We start from the raw sequence: 20,373 nt of genomic DNA, 5'->3' as shown, positions 1-20,373 counted from the left end.
ATCTCACAGAGGGAAATGGATTGGAAAGAATGATAGGAAAGAGAGAAAAAAAATAAAAAAAAGACAAAAAAATGAAAAGACAAATATTTAAATGTAAAAAGTGAAACTCTTAAAAGTAATGAAAATTTAAAGAAGTAATATTGAGAGATGAATGGGGATAGGATGATAGGAAGGGAGGGATAGAAAGGAGACCTGAAAAACTAAAAAATAAAAATACTTCCAATATTGTATAGGTGTAAATAAATAATACTGCTTTTAAGGAATTTAATCCTAACAGGTATTGAATTGAGTAATACATTTTTAGATTAAATATGTACACAATGGGGGATAAAGTCTTATAATCAATGACAGGTATATATGAGGATGAGCAGAACAACAAATAATTCAAGCAGATCAGCACGGGAGTTTTTACCTTCTCCGTTTCCAACCTGGGCCGGTTCACCCCTCCTTAGGCAACCTGGTGTTCCCCCGCTCCCATGAGGTCAACATATTGATGCCAAACTTAGTGCGGACACCCAATCGGCATAGCGCACTGCAGCCCAGAACTCCTGGACTCAAGCTTTCCTCAGGGCTCAGCCTTCTGAGTAGCTGGGATTACAGGTGCGCACCACCACGCCCGGCAAATAATTCATGCAAAAACAACAAAAGATGACAAAGTAAAAAGAATGACAAAGAAGGAACAAAAAAGACCAAAACGTCAGTAGATACTTTTTTAAAAAAAACCACACACACACATTTTCACCTAAAATAACAGTTATAAGAGTAAGAAAAAAAAGATTAAAGAATCAAAAGGCAAAATTAGGAACAACTTAACACATACATTCAAAAGAAACAAAACAACCGAAGAGAACAAAAATTAACTCAGTACTCAAGAACCTGCAGGAAATGCAAAGATTTTTTTAAAAAAAATTGCTATGATAAGCTTCTGAAAATCCTGACTACATGGAAGTCTACAGTTGTGAGGATAGTGGTTAAAGCTCAGACTGGTCAGAATGATCTGTTCACAATGCCGGGCACCCATTATTCTAAATTCCAGGAAGAATAACAGGAAGTAGACTGAGCCTACGATCATACACAAGTAGAAAGCGAGATTCTATCTGAAAGTTAATCAGGATAATTTAGGGTTGGGGGCATGCCAAAGTGGTAAGAACATCCATTTACAAGACACAAGACACTCAATTCAAATTCTAATATTATGGGTATTAAAGAAAAAAAGCTATGACTTTAAATAATGGGAATAATTGCAAGATTTGAATATTTGAGTGGAGAAAAATCCGTGAGAGAGAGTTTACCCATGTTGCAATGTTTTCTACTTAAGTGATAATATTATGTGGTACTCCAGACATAACAGAGTTACCTTGCAAATGAGCATGGATGTGCATTTGGGTGAAGGAAATACTCTTCACAAGTGTAAATTAAATACTTTTTTGGGGTAGATTTTAGTTCTTGAACTAAGAGCCTGGGTGATATCTCTGAGTCTTTTCTCTCAAGGCTATCACTCTACTACTTTGAGCCACAGTTCCAATTCTGATTTTCTGTTGGTTGTTTGGAGATAAGAGGTTCATGGACTTTCCTGCCCAGGATAGCTTCAAACCATGATCGTCAGATCTCAGCCTCCTGATTAGCCAGGATTCCATACCTGAGCCGTCCATGTTTTTAATAATTTAGTAAATTCTACAGTTACAGAAGTTATAATTTATCATTATAACTTTTATATGTGTGTATATTTATATCAATGCATACATATAGAAATATTTTAACATATTTTTGTATCTACAGTACATTTATGAAATCATCCTTCATTATAAAATAACATGGAAACAAGTTTAATGAGGAGCAAAGCAAAGGGAATTGTCACGTTTCTTGTTGTTGAATGAAATATGAATTGTGAGAATCAGTTTCAGAAAACAATTTAACAAAATGGATAATGGCTTTAATTCCAATCCCTTTATTTGCCCATATTGTACATGCTCACACATGAGTGTCAAAGTCAAACCACATTTTTTTGCCTTTGTATTTAAATCACATGTTATAATTTAGTGGATAGGTGAAGTAATGAAATAAAGATTAAAATAATAGTAAGTGAGGCTATGAGTTAGAGCTGAAAATTATTTTAAATATGATAATAGCTAATTAATTCCATATCTCTTACTTTTACTCTATTATCATATCCCTCATTCCCACATTAGGAAAGTACATAGAAGGTTCTTACTAAATCATGTGTAAAATTATGAAAAAAATGTATTAAAAGAATATGGGCACTCAGGGCTGTGAAAGTGGCTCAGTAGTAGAGCTCTTGCCTTGCATGCATTAGGCCCTGGGTTTGATTCCTCAGCACCACATAAGCAAAAAGAAGAAACTGGAAGTGGCTCTGTGGTTCCAGTGGTAGATCATTAGCCTTGAGTAGAAAAGCTGAGGTACAGAGCCCAGGCCCAGAGTTCAGGCCCCTTGACTGGACAAAAAAAAAAACAACGAAGAATATGGGCACAGTGCGGTTTTAGCTGATTGAGAACTGTAGGGGGTAGTGTGTTTTTGAAGTCTTGAAAAACATTGTGATGGAGATGATGGAAGGGATGTGCTTATTCTGGAAAATTGGCTAGAGGATTGCTCCCAGGAAAATAGTGGTGAATTCTTCCAAAAGTTTACAGTAAAATCACTCTCACAATCATGTTCTCTACTGCACTATTAACCATAGAGAACTTATGGAAACAGCTCAGAAACCCTTTAGCGGAGGGATAGTTGGAGAAAGTGTTGCACATATACACAATTGGATTTCACCCATCCATTATAAAGACTTTTACAGCAGTTGCAAAGAAATGGATAGATCTAAAATTATTTTAAATAAACGAGGTCAGAGCCAGACACACAAAGGACGCTTATTTGGAAGCCAGAATTTTATGCAAGTTAAACAACAATATTAATCAAAGCATGATATTTGCAGAGGAGTATTTGAAAGGTGTAATTTCTTATAAAATTGAACTTTTAATGCAACAAAATGAATACCAGGAAAATATCACTTGGAAAATGTGAGGGGAAGTCAAAGGGAAGGAATAAAGTGACTTCTGAAAGTAGAGAGTGAAGCCATAATATTCAATGCAGATAGTATGAAACTAGAAAAAATGAAAGTGGGGTGAGGTTTGGAAGGATGTGAGAAAGTTATGTAAAGATCCATTGTTCTTATAAACTGATTCGTTGAATGGAAAACCTTTCGTACAACTATTTAATAAAAATATAATTAAAAACAATGGAGACATCTGATCTTAAACCATGAGTCAATATGATAATTTCCTTCTCAGAAATTTTCTTTGCAGGTATTATCCTCATAATGACAAAAATGTGAACAACCCAATGAATGTCAATACATCTCTTTGCATATCCTAAATAGACACAATATAAAAATCACAGTAAAAATATTAGAATATATCACATGATAAAATAACAGGTACAAAGTATCAAACTCTGATTGTTTTTCCAAGTACTTTACTTTTGGTATCTAATTTAATCCTTACAATAATCCCATAAAGTGGAACTACTTCTATTTTTAATTCTAAGTTGATGATATTTAAGTCTTCAGAGTTGGAATTACTAGTACAACATTGCACACATAGTAAGTGTTAGCCTGCGGTCCATTCCCACCATATCAAATAACCTCATTCTATTTTATAACTAAATAACAGAACTCAGGCTACTAATTCTAGGAAAATTTCCCAAAATTATTGTGCACACTCTAATAATATTTCACATTATCTTTCTTAGAAAATAGGTAATTAAGCCGGACACCAATGGCTCATAACTATAATGCTAGCTACTCAGGAGGCTGAGATCTGAGGATTGAGGTTCAAAGCCGGCTCGGGCAGGACAGACTGTGAGACTCTTATCTCTAATAAACCACTAGTAAGCTGGAAGTGGCACTGTGGTCCAAGTGGTAGAGTGCTCGCCTTGAGTGGAAGAGTGCAGGGACAGTACCCAAGCCGAGAGTTCAAGCCCCATGACCAACAACAACAAAAAAGAAAATAAGTAACTGTAATACGGAAATTCCAAGTTCATATCAATTTATACCTCCCTGGTGAAAGGAACTGCTAAACTATAACATTCTTGGTTTCTAGCTCAAAATAGTAGAAATCATATTTTATTCCTTCACTCAACACTGTACTGCCTGGGGACCCCATCTCTTACCCCATTCTTACTGAAAGAATGACCTGCCCAATTCCTGATGAAAACAGACTGCAGGTCTTTTGGAGCAATCATTTCCACATTGTAGCTCACCTAAATTGTTTACCATTAGAAGTATTTTCATTGTTTTTTATACCCAAAATTTTGAGAGAAACGTACTACTTTAAAATGTTATTAAAATAAGACTGATATAAAAATCACTTTTGACCCCAGATAAATATTTTACCCTTAATATACCCAAAAATGCAGTCTGACCTATCATTAATGTTAGGAACGAGAGGGTAAAAATCATAGACACCAAGACCTAAGTATGAATTTAAGACTCTCCAACTTGTGAATACAATTGGTTTAAAAAGACATCAATACTACTGCATTTTTTAATTCCCTATGATCATAATAATGATTCCCTATGATAATGATAATGATAATGATAAACTATTAACACTTAAAAATAACTCATTTTCTTGGGAGTAGGACACAAAACACAAGGTTAATCCTAATCATTTTAAAAGAACATTATTTATACTAAAAGTTCACTCATAACTAAAGAGAGTATAAAACTAACTGAAGTACAGAGACACAAAGGAAATAATTTAAGTGCATCATGTACATTCAATGGACTGTTAATAGAAAACAAAGTTATACTAATAATTAGCTTACCCAATTCACTTACATTCTTTTATTCTATTCCATTTACTTTCATAAAAACTGGGTTTTCATAAAATGATGCATAAAAAAGCCTATATACCCACTTACATTTACAGATCTTAACAATTTTTATTTCAGAAATTTTATCTCTATAGTCAATGAACTGATATAAAACTAAAATATTCAATGGATTTTCAGAAATTGCAAGACTTGCTCAGGGATGTTATGTAAGCCTTATTTGTTAAAATTGCCATAGTTACTCCCACAAAAGAGCCATTAGTAAAGATCCCTGTGCATGTACAAAATACTTTCAAATACGTCCACAATCTGGACATGACACATGCTTTTTGTTTGTTCATTTTTGAAAGGAATATCTAACAAGCATATCCACAATACTTACTTTCAATCAATAAGATGGGATATTCAAACGTAATATGGGTTTGATTATCTCTTAGTGAGAATAGATATGATCTTGCAAAGAAAGTGATTTTCAACAGAAATCCGGAAAGAGTTTATCCAATTTGTGTTTTACAGGAATAACCAGAGAGTAATATCTGTTTGGTAAAGTCGGTCCAAATCATTCCAAGAGTGTATCTTAAAAGTATAACAAATTTAAGCCGGGCGCTGGTGGCTCACGCCTGTAATCCTAGCTACTCAGGAGGCTGAGATCTGAGGATCGCGGTTCAAAGCCAGCCCCGGCAGGAGAGACCATGAGACTCCTATCTCCAATAAACCACCAGAAAACCGGAAGTGGCGCTGTAGCTCAAGTGGTAGAGCGCTAGCCTTGAGCTGAAGAGCTGAAGGACAGCGCCCAGACCCAGATTTCAAGCCCCATGGCCGACCAAAAAAAAAAAAAAAAAGTATAACCAATTTAAGAGGTCAAATATATATTTTGTACTGAAAATGATTTTACAGCAATAACTTACTACCTAATTATGTCTGTATCTTCTTACCTAACATACAATAAGACCTGAAAGCAGTCTCTTTATCTAACTTAATGTTGTAAATGCTTTGATTATGATGACGTTATTATTAGACAAATAATATGTACAGACCGGTGGTTCCACTGAAATGACATGACAGAAGACTGATAAATAAAAACATTGCAACACAGTTAGCTCTTTTCAGCCTCACCCTGTCCACATTGGCAAGCAACATTGCAACAGCACACGCACACATATACACATACACACATGCTCACACATGTATACACACATATACATGCATGCTAAATTCAGGGTTTATTGTACAAAAAAGTTCAAATAAAATATTAGTGATTAGGACAAATGATAATATGCCTTATTGCAAAATAATACATAAACCATCACCACACATGTTACATTTTATCTGCCTCTCCACATGTGACCACTTAATTTATTTTTAATTAATTAATTGCCTTATTAATTAATTCGTTTGTTTGGTGCAAATACTAGGGCTTGAACTCAGGACCTGGCTTTGTCCCAGTATTTATTTTTTGTTTCAGTTTTCTCAAGGCTAGCATTTTATTGCTTGTACCACAGCTTCATTTCTAGCTTTTGCTGGTTACCTTCAAATCAGAATCTAATGGACTTTTTATTCCTTGGTCTGCTTTCAAACCACAATCCTCACATTTAATCTTTCTGATTAATTACTACTAAAGACATAAGCCATGAGTGTGGCTTCTACCTTTTCCTCTATAGGTATCTAATGCACATATTTAGATATTAATTTAAAAATGAGAGTATAGAAGCAAGGTGTACAGTGATGATACTGTCCTGTCAGAAATACAAGTTAGTAATGTAAATTTATTCTTAAGACCATACACAAAAAATACCATGATATAGTGTAAGAGAACTCACTATTGAACATATGAGCGTTAAGAGTTTTCTAATAGATCCATTATATATTGGTACCCAACATTAGAAAAATACATGAGGCATTGGTAAAATAGAAGTCCTTTGCATGACTACATACATTCCTTGTTTTTTAAAAAGACATTTGCTTTCATCTAAAAAGTAGGCCTGTCTATCATCTTCATGTGATATTGATGATTGAAAGTGAGGAGGTCAAAATGTATTGGTAGTCCTTAACTATCAATTCACATTTTTTTCTTGGAGAATATAATGATCAAATCAGTAGTTCAGAATCAGCAAGCAATAGTTCAGAATCATGCTTCCAGTGCAAGTGAATCATGAGTAAGAAATCCTCAATGCCTGTTTCCACAAAGTTTTGTCACAGATACCATCTCCCTGCCTTCTCTAGCTGCTTTACTACCCTCCTATTCCTTCATTGTACAGGAAAAGCATGATTCAACTGATTTCAGTCAGATCTGTTACTAGAATTATCAAGGATTTAGTTGATTTTCTGTAATTTGATCAAAGTTATGTCTCTTTATGTAGGCTACTAAAAATGTATTTACTAATTTCAAGTAACTCTATTTCCATCTTTTTTAAAAAATAAAATTTTGTTTGCTCTATAAATTGATCAGAGGCATAGATTTTGTGGCTAGCTAGGTCACTGCACATCTGTCTCTCTCTTTCTCCCTTTCTTGGTTCTCATGGATAATATGATTGCTCCATAATTATCCTAATTTATTTTGCTTTTATATTTTTGGTTGCATCATTTCACTTTTTGCTTTGCCATTTCCCAAATCATTTATATAGAAGGCATTAGATCCTATTTTCTCATTCCTAGAATAATTTGCACATGAAGACATCACTGGTCCTCATTTTCAGTGTGTATGTTTGAATACGGAGGAACATCTTTCCTCTGCTCTCCATAAATTCCCTACTCTCCAGTTAGAATAATTTCGAATAGTAAAATTGGAAAAACAGAAAACAAATAATGGTGAATAAACAGATGCAGAAAATTCACCGAATATTTCTGACCAGTTCAAACAATATGAACTATTAGGGAAATACATGGACACCTCATTCCCACTGGCACTCAAAGTCTCTGGTTAGACAATTCTTAGGAATATGAGGAACAACATGAAAAAGTAAGGAATGGTATCAACTGCAAGAAAAAAATGGAGAAGGATCCAAGCAATTTTCTTCATTGGGCTGCCAAAAATATTCAGTTTACTACAGTGCGGAGACTTCTTTCCCAAAAGGCCACTCATGTGAATAGTAGGGATGACGATGTGTATACCCCTCTTCATCGAGAAGCCTACAGTGGACACTTAGGCATTGTCAGTGAGTTGGTGTCTCAAGAGGCACATGCAATAACTGTAGATGACTGGGCATCCCTGCATAGTGCATATACGTGGAATAATATCAGAGTGGCTTCTTTCCTACTTCCTCATGATACAGATACCAATGCCCAAACTAAAGGCCTCTTGACACCCTCACATCTTGCTGCTGAGAATTGAGATAGCAAAGATACACTTGATCTCCTTCTTTTGAAGCATTATATAAAACCAGGCCTGAAGAACAACATAGAAGAAACTGCATTTGATATTGCCAAAAGGATAAGTATGTATCATTACCTCTATGAAGTTGTGGAAGGCTGCACAAATTGTTCACCTAAGTCCTAAGAGCAATATCTTTTTTTATTTTTTGGTCGGTCATGGGGCTTGAACTCTGGGCCTGGGAGCTATCCCTGTGCTTTTCAGCTCAAGATGAGTGCTCTACCACTTGAGCCAGAGCTCTACTTCCAGTTTTCTAGTGGATTATTGGAGATAAGAGTACCACAGACTTTCCTTCCCAGGCTGGCTTTGAACCGTGATCCTCGGATCTCAGCCTCCTGTGTAGCTAGGGTTTATAGGCATGAGCCACCAGTGCCTGGCAACACCAATATTTTACTGTAAAAATTCATGGATTCCGCAGAATTCTTCCAAGTGAATTGCCTGCATTGGATGTCAAAATGTATTCAATAGTTTTTGTATACATGTACAATGATTTCTTCGGGGTTTGTGATTTTTTAGTTGTACAGAAGATAAAATATTTCTGGTGCTTGCATGAAAATGTATATTTTAAAATATTCTATATTCTATTTTTGCATAATGTTCATAATTTATTTTATTTTCTCCTAGATAAACTTTGAATACTACATTATTTTATAATATATAGGTTCATTAACATGTCCTTTCCGATTGAATTCCATATAGAAACAGTTTTATTCCTTTTTTTTCTAGGTCTTAATATTATTTTTCTTTGGGATAAAATGACAATGTTGTCTAATTTGAAAATTTTTGTAAAGTTTATATTATGTAAACGCCTATCTGAGGTGAAGATTTAATACACTGATGTCAAACTAAATTTAATTATATGAATTGTGTGTATTTTTATACTTGTAATTTTGTAATCAACTTTTTAATAACTGTTTTCATTTCTTGCATCTGAAGAATGAAAAATATGGAATGCTTCTCAAATTTTCATATTATCCTTGTGCAAGTGCAATGTTAATATCTGTATTGTAATTTGAGTATACATGCTGCTGAAGCATGTAGTATCCTCTAAATTATGTAGTCAATGAAGCAATCTTTATACAGGCTTATACCTATGGGTGCCTACTTGTAACAAGGAAACCTTATTGTTCCTAACAATGCTATCGATCTTATTTCCCTTAAATTCTGTGAATAGTGGAAAAAATTATATTGAACAGTTGATTACTCACATTTGCAAATTTTTTTGTGAATGACTATCTTAAGTCTTTTGATTTCGAATTTGATCATACTCTCAATTATTTATAGATAGGTCCAAAAGTGATGGCTTTTTCAAGTATTAATTTATCCAACTGAATTAGCTTTGTGGACCTAATGGATTCAAAGTAAGCATTGCTTGAGAGCTACTTCTAAACTTCTTCAGCTGACATTTTCCCAAATGAGGTGTTACTGGCACAAATGTCTACCTGAGCCTTTACCCTTTTTCCATATGGGAACAGACAAACCAGAACATCTTACCCTGACAGCATAGATTGTCTTACTGGAACAAAACTAATCTTGGTTACAAGGGATCATAGAGAGATGAACAGTTCAAACAGAACTGTTCAGACTAGAAGGTATTTTATCAAAATATAATTGTTTATTATACCTTCCATTTCAAAAGTAGCTAAAGCCAAGAAGGTGAAAAAATTGTTGGGATGCATGATTACTTAAGGTCCTGGCCTGTCTACCATCCAACCAGGCAGGAACTTACACTACTGCCTTTTTATCACCAAATATTTTCAGAAGTCCATATATTTCTCCTCATTATTAGGCATTAAATTGATAATGTTTTAATCACAGTGTTTCCTATTGTCTCCATGCTGTAAATCTACAAATGGTAAAGTTTTAGGTCTAACTCTATCAAACACTGAGGTAGAGATAATGGAATAATACTTTAAAACAAAGTTGCCTTTGATACAGTAACTACAACAGAACAATGCAAAACATGTGTCTTTTAATTATATTATATATAGTTATATATTTTTTATTTATATGTGCTGATTTTATATTTCACACAGTGAAACTTACTGGAATTAGTTGATAATTGGACAAATAAATTGATACTTATTTATTCCAATAAATAGAGTTGGCATATAAATAATTAGGTTTAAAATATATATTAAACTATAAAAAGTATCAATGCAATGATTTTAGTATAAACTTGTGATACATTGTAACTGTTCTTGGTCTTCTGAATCCACATGGTAAAAAACAATGTTTTCCTCTAATCTATAATGGATTTTACTCTGCTGCTCTGTTTACTCTTTTAACTCTCTTGTCCCAGGCTGTTTTTCTCCATATTTCTGAAGCATTCCTACTGATTATGCCCAAATTTTGCTAAGATGTCTAAAAAATATTATTCTTCTGCAGTAACCATGGGTTCTAGGATCCCAGGTCCCAGTTGCCTGCATCATCAGATAATAGGGGCAAGACTTCCCCCCAAGGCCCATGCAACATGTCAAAACAAAGTAATTGAATACCCATCTCAATTTCTCATTTCCTACATTTCAGGGCCACAATTCCTTGAGATGCAGGAATTAGCAGTAAGCAATTGTGAAATGCAAGGCAATTTAAAATGAAGGATGAGATCACAAAATTTGAGAGAAAGTACTGTAATTCAAACATTCAACTTACAGATGATCAGCCCATATGAGTGAACAATTTCACAAAATGTCATAAGATTATTTTTAATACCCCACGCCTATGATTAATGAAAGATTTTATTCCAACATAAATTGGCCAAAAAATAGTTCCTGGAAGGATTGATCCATAGTTGATCTACCAAAGCCCAGAAAACTTGACTTAGAGGTCAAATGTAATTCAGAAAAAACATTTGAAGCACTAAGAAGTGCTTCAAAACACTGGGACTTCAGTACAACATGGTTCTGTGGTATAAAAATGTCACTCTCAAACCAATGATAATCTACATTGAATCTCCTAAAAGTGTATTCCTTTTCAAATAAACTTTTCAAAATCACATTCGCCAAAATAACATTTGACAAGTTGATGATACTTAGTGACATTACAAGCTTTTCAAGTGTAGGGAGCAAGTTACAATAGAGTTGAAATATTTACACAACACTAATGCAAAACACGTTAAACCTTTCATTAAAGTGTAGAAATAGTACCACCCACAATTTGTGTTTTTCAGTAAGGGCCTTCCAGAAATGTGATAAATAGATCAGCCTCCTAAATTTCAAACCCAAACATTAGCTAATAAATTACATCATTTAATAAGTTACATTTTAAAAAGTCACAAATAGTTGCCTTATCATATGTTATTTTATGTTTTCCCTCTGTCTAACATAGTAAGAAATATGACTTTAAGTCTTGAATATCGGTACTTTTCAGAGATATGACAAACTTAATATCTGTCTTCTATTTCTATCATATTCCTCTCTAGGAATAAATTATATTTTCTTCGTTTTCCAAAACTTATAGGTAGTAGAAAATATTATTCCATGTAAAATAAAAGAATCTCACCATTGTACAAAGCCATTTATAAAAATTCGTAGTTAGGAATATGTTCTAAGCCATTTTTAACTTTCTTTTTGACTAAAGATTAATCTTTTAAATGAATGAGAATAAAATCATGTTTAGGTGCTTCACGTCTCCAGTCTTGCAAATTGTTGCTGCAGATGAATCAATTATGGAAATATAAGCTGACATCAGTTCAAGAATATGCAGGATTGAAAGTCCATGGAATGTATATAAACCTTTCAAAGTATTAATACACAGTTTAACAGAATGACAATCAGGAAGTTCAAACCAGAGAGGAATTATAGAAAAGACATAGAATGAATGAATAATGAACAAGTGGCAAGTACAGTTAGAATACTCAATGTGCACATATGATAAAGGAAGTGGTAAATTGGAAATAAATCTTGGAGAACGGGTTGGTGAGGAATGATGGAAAGAGTGACTCTAATCTAGGAGCATTAGACAATTAGTTGGATATATTTAATTGTAACACAATTGCACAACCTTTTAAAATTCAGTTAAAAAACACAACAAGAAACAAAAGCACACAAAAATTACAACCTAACAACAATCTCTAGAGAATATGAATATGACATCTCAAAATTTTAATCAGTTAAAGTAGGGCAGTATTGGGAAAAGCAAACAAAGCTGTTCAAAATGGGAAGTTTGGGATAGGGGAGAAATTTGAACAGAATTAAATAGATTATCTAAGGTTATAAATCACCTACATCTGCTGCAAATAGTATCTTTCTTCTACGAGTTTTCTGTCTAAACTGGATAATACAATCCTGAGACACACTTGGTAGCTTGTGAGGATAGAATAGAAGGAACAAGATCAAGAACCCATTACTCCACTGGAGAGAAAACAATCCTCTATATTTTCTCTAATATCTCTTCACTACTCTTTCTTCATATTTTAAGTCAATTGATTTTGAATTATATTTTTCCTTCTTTCTTCTGGCAAAGTAATTGTTAGTCAAAGTAATTCATTAAATATTATTTGCCCTTTGCTTCTTTCATGCTGTTTAATTGGCCAAGTGAGTCCATTAAACTTCCCTCTTGCATTTGGTTGCCATGAAACAACATCTATGTTAATGAGGAGAAATCTAATGTAAAACAATGTCTCCAAAAAACTGTCCAAGAAGCTGTGATCACAAATATTTGGCTATATTTTTTCTTTGACCTTGAAAGACTTCTTGTGTCTAAAGTCAAAATTAAGTACTCCATCACTTGTTGGTTCAATCAGAATTGTCTAACCTCAAAGATATATTTTGCTAACAAGATGTTTAGAGGAAACCAAAAAATACTGCACTTTTATCTTCTCTGTTAAGATTTTCCTTAGATACCATATCAGGAACCCTGAAGTTATTCCATGCAAAATTATTTCTATAGATTATTTTTCTCTTGGTCTTGGATTTCTTCATCAAGATGTATGGAGGAGAATAGAGTTAAATCACCCATACCTTGGAAGACATTGTCTGTTACAAAAGGACAATGCTTCTGTGTCCTACTTCTATGTCCTCCTCTTAGCTCTTGCCGGAGTTCCAATTAATCACAGCTTCTTGGCTTCAGGTCTAGTGAACCTGAAGGACTATATGGGCTCCACCACTGCTACATCTTCATTATTTCTCTTTTAAAACTCTTTAAGTTGCCTCATTTGGATGTGGAATTTATTTTCATGTCTTCATTCAATCAGTTCTGCATTGTAGTGAGCCAAATGGGCTCTGTAAAATCACTTTAGGGAGTAAAAATACTAAGACAATTTATATAAAAAAGTTTTGGCCTCCCTTCACTGCTGAAGACAATACAGTTAGCTAAGGCTTCTAAGAAAACTTTTTTTAATTAATATTTCCATTTGCTCAATTCTTTTCTGAACTTTTTGGCATATGTAATAACTGAAGTCTTCACTATCTGATATTAATAAGGATATTATTTTTTGTGAGTCACTTAGAAATGTGAAATCATTGGTTTGAAGTATACAATCAGATTTTTTTCTGTGTTTCACTGCTTTACGTCCAAAGACATGGTGGAAAGTGTTATGAAAAGAAATGTGTAATCCCAACACCTTCTTCCATTGTGAAGGGCACTTTCTCCCTAAATATTTTGACTCAAATTATCTTTTTCAGAGAATAACTGCTTGGAAATTAAAGGTAAATTCAAAAATTTTGAAGCCTCATTTTTTTAAGAACTTTGAATATAAATTGCAATACAACCTTGTTTCAAACGGTGAGAATATAGTTCCTGGGTAAAGACCATTCCAAGGGAACCTACAGGATTTACAGCAAGGTTTCTGAGGTCAGATTGTTTAGTGTGAAAAAGAGCCATCTTCATCCACATTGCTCCCTCTCTACTAAATTTCCTTGGATTTCTTTGCATTTTAAATTTTCTTAATATGCTAAGTTGTTAAAATTTTGAACAATTAAAATTTACCTGTCATAACTTTAAAAGTCTTGAAAATCCTTTACCAGAACCATGAATTCATCAATCTTAATTCCACCATTACCATCAAAAAGTTAACATGCTGTTTCATGATATAGTATCCATGCAGCTATTATTTTCCAGTGGCTTTATTATGCGTATATATAAACATATTAGCTGATGCTAAGCAAAATGAATTCAAATATATGGAACTAGATTTTTTTCATTTGTGGTTGTTGTTTTTGATGAACTATGTGATTTCTGATTTCTTTGGGATTTTCCCCTATGATTTATCCCTGCTGTATTTCATTTTGTATTGTGTATATATTTACCTTAATTAGCAAAGGGAAGAGGAAAAGCATAATGGTGAGACAAAGGACAAAAGGAAAACCAATGCAATAGCAATACTCACAAGACAATATGTTGGAAACGTACATTACAACTTGTGAGGGGTGAAGGGGTGAAGGAAAACTGTGAGAAAAATGAGGGAGTGTTAACAAGTTTGTAAAGTTATGATTTAATTCCGTACAATTACTGTAACACCACTGTACATCACTTTGATAATAAAATTGAAAAAAATAAGCTGCGTAAAATATACTTTCACTGTATTGGCACAGTAAATAATATTCTTTATGTAGTAATATTTTAAAAATCAATAATATTTGGCATCTAATTTGAATTAATTACCCCTTCTTTATCAGCGGGTCATCAACTTGAATGTTATCCAACTAGAAAATATTTTCACAATATAATTGCCAAATTTTTCAAAAAAGAATAAATTTAGTACTTTCTCATTCTAAAACAGAAAACAGTTTAATGCTATGGAAACCCATAACTTTTAAAAGTAAGTAAGTTGTTAAGAGGACAGAATATATGTGTTCTTCAAAATTCGTATGACTAATAACTACTCATTTTTAAATTCGCAACATTCCTGAGAGATTCAAAACAGTATCTGTTTGCTTGTTATGTAATTCTGCAATAGATGCATTTTCTAATGGGGTGTTACAGATTGAGAAGTCAATAGAAAAATAGCCACATTCTGGTAGAGGATAAGACTATGAAGCATGTGTAATAATTAATTCAAGAGTAAACAATTGTTTATCAGAGTAAGCTATTACTTCTATGACCTTCAATCCCAAGATTTATGCGATAAAGTCATCCTAGCCCAACAGTTTCCAACTTGTAAGGGGCACCTTAAAATTCCTTAATTCACATCATGAATACCTTATCTCTATTTTGAAAAATTACTACACCTCTGCTAATGTGAGGCCCTCCTTGTTCTGAAAAGAACACCACAATAAAATGAACTGCATCATTTTTCCTCCACTGGTATTCTTGAGATCAGAACACATGCAAATATTATTTATATTTACAGTTTTTTAACTATCATAGATATACAGAATGAAAGATAGGAAAATTATGGTTCAAAGCCTACCCAGGCAGGAAGGTTTTCTTAGAATCTTATCTCCAGAAAACTCCACAAAAGCCAGACTCAAGTGGCACTGAGGTTGAAGTGGTAAGGCACGAGCCTTGAGTATAAACAGGCTCAGAGACACTGCCCAGGCCAAGAGTTCAAGCTCTAGGACGAACCAATAAAACAAAAACAAAACTGAAAACAAAACCCAAACCTAGCATTTTTCTCCATGTATACAGAGGTAGAAGAAAGTAGATGTCACACAATTACTCTGTTCATACCATATTAAAGTAAACCCTTAAAATATTGGTTTTTCTAAATTTATAAATTAATGTCATCCATTTGTTGGCAACTCTGTCTAGATTATTCACATGAACATGGTATACATGAACTGGGTGAATTATCTATTAACTATGTTCTAATTATAACTCTCTTGAAAGAATATCTAGGCAAATAGAATGCCAGAATCATTTGTGAATTTTTCACTTAATCTCTCTACTTAAAAAGAATTTTGTAGTATCCTATAGAATATGAAATTACAAACAAAACCAAAAAATATATTTTAAATGTAAATTCTAATTTAACAAGGTCTACAAAGTCCTACATTAGGCGTACATTACTATTTCTCCAGACTTAAGCTTTTGTAATCCTTCAACATTTATTTGGAATCCAACAGAATGAGGCTTTCTTACTTTTGCAAATTTTTGGATGGGAATCATGAGCTATTTTGCATCTAGGAATGTTCTGTAATGCTGAGAATATTTAAAACACAAGTGAGGATATATATGAGTTGCATTCATTAGAAACCTTGACTTCTCAAAACATAATGACACAATTAGCCCAAACTTCCAACTCTATATTCCTTTCTTTTTGTTTGGTTTGTTTTACTGAGACAAAATTATTCACGTGGTCCAGGGAAGGTATCCTTATGTAATTCCACTCTTTAATCTCCTGTCTGAGTGCAAGAATTCCAGACTTGTAGCACAATGCCCTGCCATAGTTTGTTTATTTAATCTATAACAGACTAGCAATTCTGAACTTCTCCTATGATCTTATCCATTAGACTGACTGCTGAGACTGTTTATGTACTATTTTCAAAGATGTTTTAACATTTGACACAGGATATGAACATTTTCAGATGCATCTGCAGGGTTCCCTGATTCATTCCTCCATGGATCTTATCCCATTAATAATGATTGTTTGACTCTCTTACAATCTCTGGTCCGTCCCAATGTAATATTCTCAACTTCTGGGGGAAAGTTCATTTGAGGGCTTGCTAATAATAAAAATTATCACTTGATTCTAATCTTACTCAAGACCTATTTTCTATTGTTTTCTATGTTTTCTACATATTCTGAGCGTTGTTTCATTTGTGTATTTTTGTGTGCACCTATAAGTGCCTCTGTGTGTATGTGTATGTTTGTATGTATGTATGCAAAAACCTAAAGCTGTTATTCAGCAATCTTGCTCGTGAGTGGTATTCCAGCTTTTGCCTGGTTAATTATAGGTAGTGTCGCAAAGCCTATACTGTCCAAGCTGGATGCAAATTGAACTTCCCAGACTCCTTTACATTCTTAGGTTTTATTTTTCCAGGAGTATCAATTTTTAAACTTCAAACACTTTTGTGAGTGTAAAGTCTAACCTGCAGCCCAGATTTTTAACTTGAGAATTCATGTAAAGATAGATAAACATATACATTACATATCCTGAGTGTACACTGTTAGAAATGTGATCATAAACTCAGTTGTTTTGAGATCTGAGGATTGGGTTTAAAGCCACCATGGGTAGGAAAGTCCTGGAGACTCATTTCTCTAATAATTACCAGAAAACTGGAAGTGGTTCTGTGGCTCAAGGGGAAGAGCACTAGCCTTGAGCTGCATTTCGGAGGGACAGCAACCTGGCCCATATTTCAAGTGCCACGAACAAAAAAAAAAGAATATAAGAAAAGGAAAGAAAAAGAAATGTGATCTTAGCCACCAGGTTCATTGCTAGTATAATTCCTTTCTCCTAAGATGGACTCTTTTTTTCCAGTTAAATCTATTCTCCCATATCTGACTTGCGTTGGAAACGGAATCATTCTTCCATTTTCCTTTTTGCACATTTAGGTGATTAGCAAGCGTGATTTAGAAAAGGAGTGGCCTCATGCTTCATGTTCCACTTATCAATAATGCTTTCTCTATATCACTCCCATAAATCTACATACTGGACTTGGCTTTATTGTTTCAATGTTATCGTTATCTTATTTGTAGAGTCTTCTATACTGTAGTGAACACTTATACATAAACACAGAACTTCTTTTTCTCCTATAATTGCTATTGTTTCTCTTACTGTTAACTCATGTACACTTGGGAAATTAATGCACAGCACATGGACTCAAAAAAAAATGATCTGAGAACATTCTTCCCATTTAAAATTCACCTTAATTTACAGAGCACAGAAGAAGTTTGAACAAAATGTTCTCATGGATAATGTATTTATAAGCAATTTAAATTTCATTTCTCTTCACTAAGTTTGCTCTGAAACACGTGTTACCTCATTTCCAAAAGTGTCCTTGTGCTATTTCAATGAAGCAAGAAAACATTCATATTTCTCCTGGAGCAGCACCATAGTTTGTTACTGGAAGAAAATGGAAGTAACTGTTAATGGATGTGGAAACTGATTCCAGGAGAGAAATTGAACATAGAGAAATGACAAAGTTGAAGTTAACTATTGCTTTCCTTTTTACTGCAGAAGAAAAGAAGCCAAGGCTTGAAGGAAACTATGTCTCTGACTTTTTTGAGTGTGTCCTTTACTCATGTAAAACTTGTCTCTAAACTTCCCGTTGAGAGTATTATAAGAGGAAACAATATACCATTTAAAGGCCAGCATAGAACAAAAGAAAGTAACTTTGTTTTAAAAGTGTTCTACTGCAAAGAAGCAAAGATATGGAGGTTTTAAAGTGTTTTATGGATGGATGTTTCACTCCTGAGATGATTCTCTTGTTGCAGGAATCAGTTATCAAGTCCTTTATTCTGGTCCTGTGTTTTCCATAACAATAAGGATTCCAGAAAAGCAGGATCCAGTGAGTATGATCAGCAAAAGCAGCCTCTTCTCAGATCACCATTATTTTAAGGAGAGTCCCAAAGAAACACCCAGGGTTTGTTTTGTTTGCTTGTTTGTTTAGTTTGTGCTTGTTCTGGGGCTTGAACTTAGAGACTGGCCCCTGTTCCTGAACAGTTGTCTTTCTTTCCCACCTGGCCCAAAGCTATTACTCTACTGCTTGAGCCAAAACTCCACTTCTGGATTTTTTGATATTTAATTACAGATAAGAGTTTGACAGACTCTCTTGCCTGAGTTGGCTTTGAACTAAGACAGTAAGAAAGCTAAGTGACATCAACTGTATGGACTTCTCTTTTGAGCCAAGAAATATTAGATGAAGTTTATTATATAGCTAATATCTGACCATTTTTAAAGAAGAGAAATGTTTAGCAAAGAAGCCATAACAAATAACTCAGCCAAAGTAGGTGCACTACTAAATCATTTGGGACGATTATTATTGACTTCACATTCCTTTGGGGGAAACTTAAAGCCATATTTGCACTTTTTTGTTGGTTGTGGGGATTGAACATTGATCCTGGGCATTGTATCTCAGCTCTTCAGCTCAACTGAGCACTCTACCACTTTAGCTATAACACAATTTCCGGGTTTTGGGGGTTAATTGAAGATAAGTGTTTCATGGACTTTACTGAACAGGCTGGCTTTGAACCAAAATCCTCTGGTCTCAACCTCCTGAGTAGCTAAGATTAGAGGCATGAGCCACTAGCACCCGGCTCATATTTGCATTTATGTGCACTTAATGTCACTATGTAGACAAAGAATGGAAATCTGAACCAAATGATGTGACATTGAAGCTTTTCAGAATAATTGAGGTAGCAATAAATATGTCCTCCTTTCCCATTTTGTTACATTAATGACTCATGAGCTATGGGACTCTTATATTAGCATCCCATTTCAGAAAATGTTCATAAAGAAATATAGAAAGACAGATTTTTAGAAAGCAAAGGAGATCAGGTATGAAAGAACATAGAACGAGATACATTTATCACACAGAGATTAAGAACTAACCTAGGATATTTTGAATGCTAAAGGCAATGAGGAATAAACCTAGTTGATAACTAGTTTTTCAATAACCAAAAATAGTTCCCTAGAACGCTTTCTGCTATACCATAGTTACTATTATTTTTTCTTTCCATCTGGAGTTATTCCTTCTCTTCTGTCACAACTGTTAATTAGCCTCTGCCTTTTTGGTGCGATGACTTGCCAAAAGAGTTTCCAAATCTCACTTAGACTACCCTTCTCATTGGGATTAGCAGTGACCACACTCAAAAGCCTGGAATCTTTGAATTTCCAGAAATAATCACCTAACATCTAAGCACATTCCTGGCATTAATTGATATGACCTAATGAACAAAATATTTTTTCAACACAGTATCCTAACACAGGTAAAGTACATTAATTAGGGACTATTGTCAGGTATCAGTATGGAAGGAGCAATTATACATTCCAAGTATAGGTTCTTTATTTTTCATTTACTATTTAAATGTTCATTGTTGTTGTTGCTGTTGTTGTTTTTGCAGTCCTGGAGCTGACACTCAGCGCTTGGGAATTATTCCTCAGCTTTTCTTTTTTATCTCAAGGCTAACCTTCCACCATTTGAGGCACAGGACCACTTCCAGTGTTTCCTTTGCAATTTATGTGGTACAGAGGAATTGAACCCAGAGTTTCATGCATGCTAGGCAATCACCATACCATGAAGCCACATTCCCAGAGCCCTAAATTACTTTCTTAAGATGCA

The 20,373-nt window shown here is 34.1% G+C and overlaps 1 pseudogene; it reads right to left on the bottom strand.

Annotated features, from left to right (window-relative positions):
* Positions 1-9,149: 9,149 nt before the first annotated feature.
* Positions 9,150-9,246, bottom strand: LOC122122157 (annotated as a pseudogene).
* Positions 9,247-20,373: the final 11,127 nt, after the last annotated feature.

Source organism: Dipodomys spectabilis, unplaced genomic scaffold, assembly GCF_019054845.1.
Source record: "Dipodomys spectabilis isolate Male_0828 unplaced genomic scaffold, ASM1905484v1 ptg000205l, whole genome shotgun sequence".
Lineage (NCBI taxonomy): Eukaryota > Metazoa > Chordata > Mammalia > Rodentia > Heteromyidae > Dipodomys > Dipodomys spectabilis.
This window is presented reverse-complemented; position numbering and strand designations above follow the sequence as displayed.